The sequence below is a fragment of the Bactrocera dorsalis genome, chromosome 6, assembly GCF_023373825.1.
Source record: "Bactrocera dorsalis isolate Fly_Bdor chromosome 6, ASM2337382v1, whole genome shotgun sequence".
In the NCBI taxonomy this organism is placed as follows: domain Eukaryota; kingdom Metazoa; phylum Arthropoda; class Insecta; order Diptera; family Tephritidae; genus Bactrocera; species Bactrocera dorsalis.
Window position 1 is genome coordinate 33,279,752 of NC_064308.1, and position 10,441 is coordinate 33,290,192.

A 10,441-nucleotide genomic window follows, 5' to 3' on the forward strand; every position below is an offset into this window, starting at 1 on the left:
GTTTTTTATATATTTGTAGTTTGTGATTTACATAAGTCACTCTTTACTTTTTTATTCACTGTTCATTTTTTTTAAATTTATTTAAAAAAAAATTTTGTTCTTATTTATTCTGCGATTGTCACAACACAACAAGCAATGAAGTTTTTGCTCACTTTACTTCAAGTTTGGTTTGGCTTTTCTCCCTATTCTTGGGATACTTGTTTTTTCTTTTTAATTTTTAATGCGTTATTCACATATGTACTACCTCTCGCACGAGGTTTATGTACGTTTACTGGTTAGTGTTCACTAATCGCGACCGTTATGGTTCTAGGGATACATTTCTCTCCCTTTATACGACGAACACGTGCCTTAACGTTGGGCGCCAATTAACTTCCCTTGTGTGGGAAGTATTAAAAAAATATATTCCGTTCCGCTACGCGCGGTAGAAATTAAACAAAGTGTTGGTTTGAGTGACAATGTATGGTGCGCTTTGATCATCAAGATGATCACTCAATACGCTTGCCGATTATACACTGATCTTGTTTAATAAAAGCACTTATATTTATATTCTTATAATGCTATGCTTATTACTAAAGATGCTTTGGCATTACATTAAGTGGTGAAATGCCAGAGCATTGGATTTCCAATTATTCTCATTATCAAAACAAATAATGGAATATTGGATTATGCTTACTTATCAAAACAAGTGATGTATTGATTTCTAATTAATTAAAGTATTCTGCTGACCAAGCAGTAATACTGTGAGAAGATACAATTGTTTACATTTATCATAAAGTATCTGTGCGGCTGCTGCCGTTAACTTGCAAGCTCATACAAAAACATACATATTTACGCACGTTTGTAGGCGAAGCTGTGTTATAGCGACAAGGGAAGCGGTGACAATCGGCGGCCATTACTTTATTTTTTTCGGCACAACTCCGATTTTCTATCATCATACAAGTACTGAACACAATGAGCGCGACAGACTGCAAACGAATATTAGAATACACACGTTCTTAGGAACACAGTTATTGAGCCAGCTGCACAACTACACTGTGTCCATAAGAACGTGTGTACTCGTATTTTAATATTTGACAGATTGCAGTCTGTCGCACTCAATGTGTTCAGCACTTGACTCTTTGACAAAACGCCTGTTTCGGCCATTGGTTGACCGTGAAAACGGAGATGCGAAAGTTGCGTATGTATGTGCCATAGAAATTCTATTGCTACGAATATGGAAATTATAACGAAATAATGCGAATATGCATATGTATTTCATGAAGGTCATTAATATTTTAGAAGAAATGAAAGGAATGAAATGAAGTGTTTATATGAGCATATTTATGTAAGTTCATTTGGCACATCTTCATTTTATAATAGTCAAAATTAATGTAATTTCTGAAATAATAATTTATTTAAAACAATTTTTTATTTAATTTTATAATATACAATTTTTACCATTTTTCGAAAAACAATGGTTCATATATTGTAATACAAGATAATCACGCATAGATATGTGACAATGGTTCATATAATACAAAATAAGCATGCATATGTGACTCAGAGAATGCTTTTTTACATTCTCTGTGTGGCTTTGTATATTTTTCTTCATATCATTTTTCTTTACTCATTCTCGCATGAATTCAGCCGTTTTACATATATTTGTGCCAGAGAACGTGCTCATTTCTGCTAAATAGCAGCGAGAATGGTGAAATCCCTGTCGCAATCTTATAAGTTCTGTTAGCCGTCCAATCGAACATCATACAGAATTCAGTTTGCACCTTCTCTATACTTTACGTTCTCTGGTCGTACGACGTACCGGCCATTATTTGACCGAGTAGTTGTGGCTTTCGAGAAGTCTTCACAATACCGATCTTCTAGAGTTTTGCTTCTTATAGGGGGAAATTTCCTTAACCTTTGAAATTTCCTTAATTGTGAATTAAGGTATTTGTTCGTATTATACTCAACTTGAGTTGGTATGGTGGTAACTAGTTCTGTAACTAGTCCACTTTGTGTATAAGTTTATGACCTCTTTCACACAGTTCGCATTACGTTTTCTTTTTCTGTTCGGATGTGAACGATTGTGTTTGTGAAAACTTTGTTTGATTTGTTTTTGCTTCTACCTTGGGGTCTATTGACGCTTTGAATTTGGCCGTGTTTAATGTTTTTAGTTTTGACTATTTTTTCCTCTACTCTTACCGCATTTTCATATTTATCCAATAGATGTAACGACTTTTCTGGTAATGCGGCGGCGCAAATGTTTACTAGAATAGGTCCCAATTGTCTGTGGGAATATTTTGTGTCAACAGAATCGACAAACAATTAGAAACAGTGGATTGTAGTCTTACAAATTCTTAACTTGTTTCTTTCTTAATTTTAGGCAAGTTTAATAGTGTCGTTACTTGCTTATCGACCAGTATTCTTTGTCTTGAGCGTGTGGCTCCTGCAGGTGTATTTTGATTTTTTTCGTTATTAACCATTTTGGTTCAAATATCTGTGAAAATAATTACATTTTTTTTTCTCTCAGGGTAACTGATTTAAATGAGGCAATGGGGTATTGCTTGAAGAGGAATACTCTTTTAGGTAAATAGTTTTGAATTTCGATTTATATTGGTAAAAGACGAGTATGTTATTTCGTGTTATTATTACCGTTTCTTATTTTACTTGCGATATATTTTTATTTATATTTTATTTTGTTTCAATTGTCAAATTAAAAAAGCTCGCTTTTATTTATTAATGTACGAATGTTTTGTATTTAGGTACACTCGAATACGTGGACATGTATGTATGTACTTGTACATACGTACTTACCCTGCCAACCATGAGCGGGTAAAAAACCAGTGAAACTAAATGTAAGGTAGATTGCCATAGGCCGCGTGAGGATTCTACCCACTTTTCCCCTCACACGTACGTATACATGTGATCATACATCTCTGTTGCGCTCATTCAGCAGTGTCATATAAAAAATTATATCTGTACTGCTCTAATATCCCCTATTGACGGCTGAAGTGGCGTTGCATTTTCTCTTTTTAAACAGCTGATGCAGGGTTGCATTTTTTAATTCCTATTTTTAAAATTTCTTAAAATTTCAAATAAAACTTTTTAGTTTTAAAAATTTTTATTTTATTTTATTTTTTACATATTCACAATGTAAAAATTTATTATCTTAATATATAAAAATCACGTGTCACATTGTTTGTTTGCGATGGACTCTTAAACTACTGAACCGATTTTAATGAAATTTTTAACACTGTGTGCAGTTTGGTCCAACTTGAAAGATAGGATAGTTTATAACTCTCCTTATAGTCGCATTATTTATTTATTGCAAATTATTTGTTTATTATTAGCAAAGAGCTATCCACCAGTTGGTGGCGCTAAGAGCGGTATTGAGTGCGGTATGTTACAGTAGATGGCGCTACAAACATTAAAAACATTAAATGAAAATGCGTTGTTTGAAGTTTATATTATTTGTGGTAAAGTTATACGAGTCTATGACTTCCAAAAAAAAATAAAAATTGGGCGGGGCGAAGTTCGCCGGGTCAGCTAGTAATTTATATAAATAAAAATATATTTAATATAAAAAAAAATAATTAATATTTGAAAAAAGATTTATTAAAGAGAAACATTATTGATACCTGAAAATTAAAGGCAAATATCTGAAAAAAGATTGAAACAAAATAAAGGTTATTAATATCTAGAAATAAATAATAATTACATTGAGTTTGTAATATTTAAAGGAAAAAGAAAGATTAATTGTATAAAATTAATAATATCTGAAAGCAAAGATTAATTAAATAAAAATCATAATTATATCTGAAAGAAAAGAATAATATTATCTGATTATTTAAAATATAAAACAAACATTTGTTTTCACATATTATATTGGATTGTGCAGGCTGACTTAAACGCATAAAGTACATACTTATGTACATATGTAATTATTTTTGCGTATTATATTGGACTGCGCAATCCAATTTCAAACAACACACACTTTTTTCACATACTTACTTAACAATTGATATTTGCTGCTTCTGATGATATTGCAGCTGCTGCTATTTCCAAATCGTTCTGATTTCCAATGCTATAAAAACAAGTGAAGTATGTAATTATTTCCGAATTATTAAAAAAAACCACACATAAAATTCACTTACTTACCTTCTTGTTGTACGAGCCTCCTTTACGATGGTACGAGCACGAATGACATGCGTCTTTCAATCGTTTTTTTATTACCCTTTTTGGGATTTTCTTTTTTTTTGGCACTATTGACATTTATGTTTTCTCCTTCGCATTCATTCAAATAAATCAAGAAATGAAAGACATTTTTTTCATCGCATTTAGGTAAACAAAAAATAACCTGAAAATGTGCGTTGGTGTTAGTGCATAGAGAAAAAATGTGTAGTTGTATTAAAACATTTGACAAAATAGGGTAGCCGTGGTTGGCAGGGTATGTTTTGTGCAACTGAGAGCTCGTTAACACTAAACATACCATAACGGGTCAAATTACCCATTTTGAACTTTTGCATTGAAAATGCACGTGTAATTTTATTGCGTTTGCACATTTGACTTCATGACTATTTCTAAGTAATTAATGTACAGCTATAAAATTTTTTTTGTTTTGTTTTTTATTTTTTGGTTATTCTGAGTAATCCTTGTTGTATACTGATATCTACCACATCGGGTCATTTGATCCGCAGAGAATTTTTCTGCTTTATGAGATTATCGAGTCATATTTGTAGTCAGTAAGTTGCACATTCTTCCAAAGACTGTTGCGCAAAGTAGTTCAACGAAAATAGCTCAGAATAGTTTCAAGAAAATATCAAATTTTATATTAAAAATAGCTTTTTAGTGTAAGAAAAAATGGCAAAAATTGAAAGTTTTGGTAAGTACCTAGTTTATATTTTATTTTGATAGCTACAGATCATTTTTTACCCAGAAAAATGTCGAAGCAAACAAGACAGTACAAGTTCTTAGAAGATATAAATAATATTGGCGAAGAGTTTTCAGTTTTAGTGAAGATGAATTTTCTGAAAATTATGATATATTATTTGCAAATAAAAATGAGTTTGATTCTACAGATACTGACGATGACGAGGAAAATATTGTGAATGTATGTAGTGGCCGAAAAAGAATAAGATTACTCCCAAGTTCGGAAAAAAGTGAAGTAGAAATAAATGAACAAAATGTTGCAATTGATGGATCTGTTTGGGAAGAAATACAAATAGGTGGCACACCTGGAAGACCACCACTTCATAACATTTTCAGGTAAGAAGTAGACCCAACAGGACATTCAATACGCCACATAATGAAAGGTAAAGTTAGTACTGCATTTTTATTGATAATTGACCACCGTATTATGAACCAAATAAGAACATGCACAATAGAAGAAGCAAAGAGAGTGTTAGGTTCCGATTGGAGTTTATCCAAAAAAAAATTATATGCATTTATTGGAATTTTATATGCTCGAGCTGCATATGGAGCAAATAATTTCAATATTTCCTTTTTGTGGAATAACAATTTTTTTCTGAAACTATGAGCAGAAATAATTTTACCGAAATTCTTAAATTTATTCGTTTTGATAAAAAAAAAATCAGCGGATTTAAACACAGATAAATTCACTATGGTATCTGCAATTTGGGATATTTTCACTGAGAACAGCCAAAACTGTAACAAACCGGGTGAAAATATTATTATAGACGAACAGCCATTTCCGACTAAACTACGATGTAGATTTACGCAATACATGTCTAACAAGCCGAATAAATTTGGAATCAAACTTTGGTTAGCATCGGACGTCCATAGCAAATACGTCATTAAAGCACTTCCATATCTTGGAAAAGATGAATATAGGCCCTCTTCAGTACCACTCTCTGAATATGTTGTACTCAAACTCATTGAGCCATTTACGGGTTGCGGAACAACTGTGACCACAGACAACTTCTTCACAAGCAAACCCCTAGCAACACAATTCCTAGCTAAAAAAACTACGTTAGTCGGAACTATTCGGTCAAATAAAAGAGAATTACCACTAATTGCGAAGCAAAAGAAAGATGATATGGAACGATTTTCAACGAAAATGTTTACAACAGATAATTGTACTCTTACAATCTATAAAAGTAAGCCAAGAAAAAAAGTACTTTTACTTAGTTCTAAACAAAAATTCTGTTTCATATTACAATAAAACCAAATTTGGTGTAGACATGACCGATCAAATTGCAAGGAAATTTACTGCAAAATCTAAGTCTTGCAGATGGCCTCTCTATTTTTTTTCAATATCATTGATTTAGCTGGCATAAATGCCTGGATTTGTACAAGCAAACGACAGGAGAAAATATCTCGCGACAAGATTTTTTACTCAAGCTAGCAGAAGAACTTGGCGACGGAGAAGCCCGTGAACAACCAAAACAAGAAAAAAATACGAAAGGATCGTTGCCTAAGTCTACTACAGATTCTTATAAACGTATGAGATGTCAAATAGGATACTGTAAAGAAAATAAAACCAACAAAATTTGCTCTAAATGTAAAAAATATGTTTGCGGAAAATGTACAATGGAAACACTTATATGTAAATGATGATGAACTATGAATTAAAATTTTTTATTTTTTGCTTTTGTAATAGAAATGCTCAACATACTATTTTGATTAATTATAATAAATTTAATTTATATTTTTATTTCCTTCCTAACATCCATATTTCATACATTCAATCACGAAACATACAATCGGGTCATTTGACCCGCTATGGTAGAAATAGGTATATATTAGGTCTTGGTATGATTAGTGTTAAAGAGATCATTGCGCTTTTTACATACATACTTACATAAGTATGCACGAATTAGAGAGAGAGCTCAAAAAGAGATCGATATGCTTTTTGGAAGCAATTCTGTTTATTTTTTTTTTGTTTCCTAAAGAACAAGTGGCATTGCAGAATAGATGCCAATGTGGAAGTAAATAGGATTTGCATGTTTAAATAAACATAGTATGTTTGAAAGTACTTATATTGTTAAAATTAATAATATTTTTGTATACCCGAGCTCTTGGTATGGTTGTGTTCACAAGCTTATGTATATTTTGAAACAGATTTTTTTGTATTCGTTTCAATAAACGTATTCTGTGAGTATTACTTTACCGGAATGTTTACTTATTTAAGGAATTTTACTTAAAATTATTTAAAATTTAACATATAGTACACAGTGTAGGGTATAAAGTCGAAGATGCACTATACGAATAAAATGAGCGCGAAAACGGATTCGGTAAACCAGATATTTTCCGTATGCACTATTATATAACAAATTAATATGTGTTTTTGTGTTGCTTTTTATGATATACTTTTAATTTTTGCCTTCGCTTACTAATTTTAAGCAATTGTTTCATTTTAATGTATGCTTTATTGTTTAAGCGTTTTTAGATTTCGTGCCCGATTACTTTTTTGTTTTTAGGTTTCGCGCGTTTGTTTGGTGCTTTCTTAAGCTTGATTTTTCAACTGCACTTTGTTTTTGTTTCTAATTTGTTTTCTATTATATTGCATTTAAGTGCTCTTAAATTTAATCTCACCTCATGTATTTACATATGTGAATATACAGTATATGAGTGCGTTTTTTTGGGTTTTTTATTTTTGTTTTTTATTTGGTCACCACACTATAATACAATAATTTTGTCGCGGGAATTTTTAAAGTTTGAAAAGCCAACTTTATGAACATGTGTTGGTTATTTTTGAAAAATGAAAATTAGGTGGTAAACTTTTAGTTTGAATGAAAAAGCGAAAATTCCTATGTCAAATGAATGGGAACTTAAAAAAAAATAGCGACCACTTAGAGTTAAGGGGCTATACCAGTGTGACACTTTCAAAAAAATTTTTTTTTTTGCTTTTTCGATAGTTTATATTTTCAAAAATATACTGTGAAATCGGCAAGGTCGTATCTTGAATAGTTTTCTAAACAGTGACCGCTCAGAGGTGCAAACATATATAAGTGAAACTCTAAACGCGTTTTTCTCGAAACGACATTTTTCAAAATTGCTGACATCATAACTCAACGAGAAATTGACCAGTCGACTTCAAATTAAAACTGGGTATAGTTGAATATATTTGCTATACAATACACTACGATCTTTTTGATTGGTTGAAAATTGTCAATTTGGCATTAAAGAAACGACCATTTTTTTCGTAAAAAAAAAACGATTTTTATTTTCAAAATTACGCCATTTTCTTAATTTTTGATATTTTTCCAAGATCGTAGTTCACTGTATAGGAAACTACTCATTCGGCCGGAATCATGTTAGCAGTTGGGGCACTTTTTTTTGGCACCTCCGAATAGAGCCCATAACTCCTTTATATTTTTACATTTTTGTAAAAAAGAATCTTAAAATATAGCCGAAAATATACCTTAGTATGTTTAAAGATGTTTGGAATATTCAGTCACGTACTTTCTCGTAAAAAAATTCACGAAAATCGCTTAATTTTTCATGCGTCACACAGGTATAGCCCCTTAAGCTACCGAGCATGGCTTGAGGGAGGATTTTTATTTTATCTATCACTAACATTTGAGGGGGTAAGAGATGAAAAAAAAAGTCAAACATTTTTTTTGAAGCACCCTAATATGTATGTTTATAATTACTATTTTTTTCTTTTTTTTCGTTCGCCACTGCACTTCACTGCACACTGTTTTTATTTTATTTTGTGGTTTGCCTCGTGGCTGTTAATTTATAGTGCCTGTCTTGGAAGCTCGAAGAACCATGTTTAATTTGCTGCCCAAACAAACATACTACTAACCACTTTCGCGATCGTTAAATAATGATGCTCACACATTTTAAATGTACAATTATTTGAATTTATTGTTTATTTAATACGTATAAAAAATATATTTGAAAGACGAGTGTATGAAGCGAGTGGATATGATTCGCAAACCGGGCCGCTGAGAGATTGTAGAAAATTTTGATGTGACGCCGTGTAGAATCGAATATCTTGTAGACGAATGTTGATGAGGGCAGAGTCTATATGAGTGTTGAAGTGCGAATTATGTCGTAAGCGATTATCCAAATCCTTTTTGTTGATTTGGCACTGTACGATGTCGTCGTGTGGTGACCGCTTGCTGGGTGGTGACTATCAGACTTCAATTGCATTGAAATAGATCCACATAACATATACAATTAATTAAATATTAATATGTTTTTGATTGTCCTTTATTTTCTCACATTTACTTTTTTTAGTTCCAATGTTGGAAACTTTAATACTTTTTTACAAAATCAATTATTTTTGTGTTCGAAATCTTCAACAGCTAATTTATATTTCCTTCCCCCACTTTGGTCTTTTGCTTTTTTCATAAATTTTAAAATTTTCTTGGTTTTCAACTTTCCTTAATAAAATAAGTTATTTGAATGATTTTAAACTACAAATAAGCAATGCGAACTGACATTGTTTCTCCTTTGCGTTTGCTCCTTCGAAAAACTTTTTTCTCGAAAACTCGCAACATTGACTCTTCAGGTGTTGTCATCGTCCATGCCTCTGCACCGTATAGTAGGACGGGAACAATGAGTGACTTATAGAGTTTTGTTTTTGTTCGTCAAGAGAGAACTTTACCTCTCAACATAGCGTATACTTAGTCCAAGAAGCTGATTCCAAGATAGGCGGAAGTCTATGACTTATGACTGTCAACAGTGACGTGAGTGCCTAGTCGCAAGTGCGACAACTGTTTGTTTGATAACAGGAGATATTTCGTCTTACCCTCTTTCACCACAAGACCCATTTGCCTCGCTGTCTTATCCATTCCGAAGAAAGCAGAACTAACGGCGCGGTGATGATATCAATATTATCAGCATACGCCAGCAGCTGTACACTCTTATAGAAGATGGTACCTCCTCTATTCAGTTCTGGAGCTGAAATTATTTTCTCCAAGAGTAAATTGGAGAAGTCCCACGAAACGAAGTCGGTATGTCTGAAACCTCGTTTAGTATCGAACGGTTCGGAGAAGTCCTTCTCGATCCTGACGGAACTTTTGAAATTACTCAACGTCAGTTTACATAGCCGTATGTTTTTCAGGGATATCAAATTCAGACATCGCGGCATAATTCCATAATTTTAGTGTGCTCTTTGGCATCAGTTACTAGATCACTTCTTTGGGTTCTACAAGAGTATGCTCCGGTCTTGAAATCTTTTGTTAGTCGCCGCATTTTTTCGTAAAATTTTCGAGCATTACCCCTGTCAAGCTCTTCATACTCACGCATTTCGGCCTCTATATTTTCATCTGCAAATGCGTCTCGCTTCCTTCTCCAACTCTCGGTATCTATCCGAGTCTGCACGTGTTGTGGTCGTTCGTAACGTTGTGAGGTAGGCAGTCTGTTTTCTCTCCACTGTGACACGGTACTCCTCATCCTACCAGCTGTACTTTTGCAATTTCCGAAAACCAATGGTTTCAGTTGCAGCTGTACATTAGGAGTTTGAAATTCCGTTTCACAGTTCCCTTATACC

General features: G+C 32.7%; 1 long non-coding RNA gene across 1 annotated transcript in view; it reads left to right on the plus strand.

Annotated features, from left to right (window-relative positions):
- Positions 1-4,561: 4,561 nt before the first annotated feature.
- LOC125779611 (uncharacterized) overlaps positions 4,562-10,441 on the plus strand; it is a 49,728-nt gene continuing 43,848 nt past the window's right edge. The window contains exon 1 of the long non-coding RNA XR_007423397.1: positions 4,562-5,241. This is a non-coding gene — a long non-coding RNA (uncharacterized LOC125779611). The remainder of the gene's footprint in view (positions 5,242-10,441) is intronic.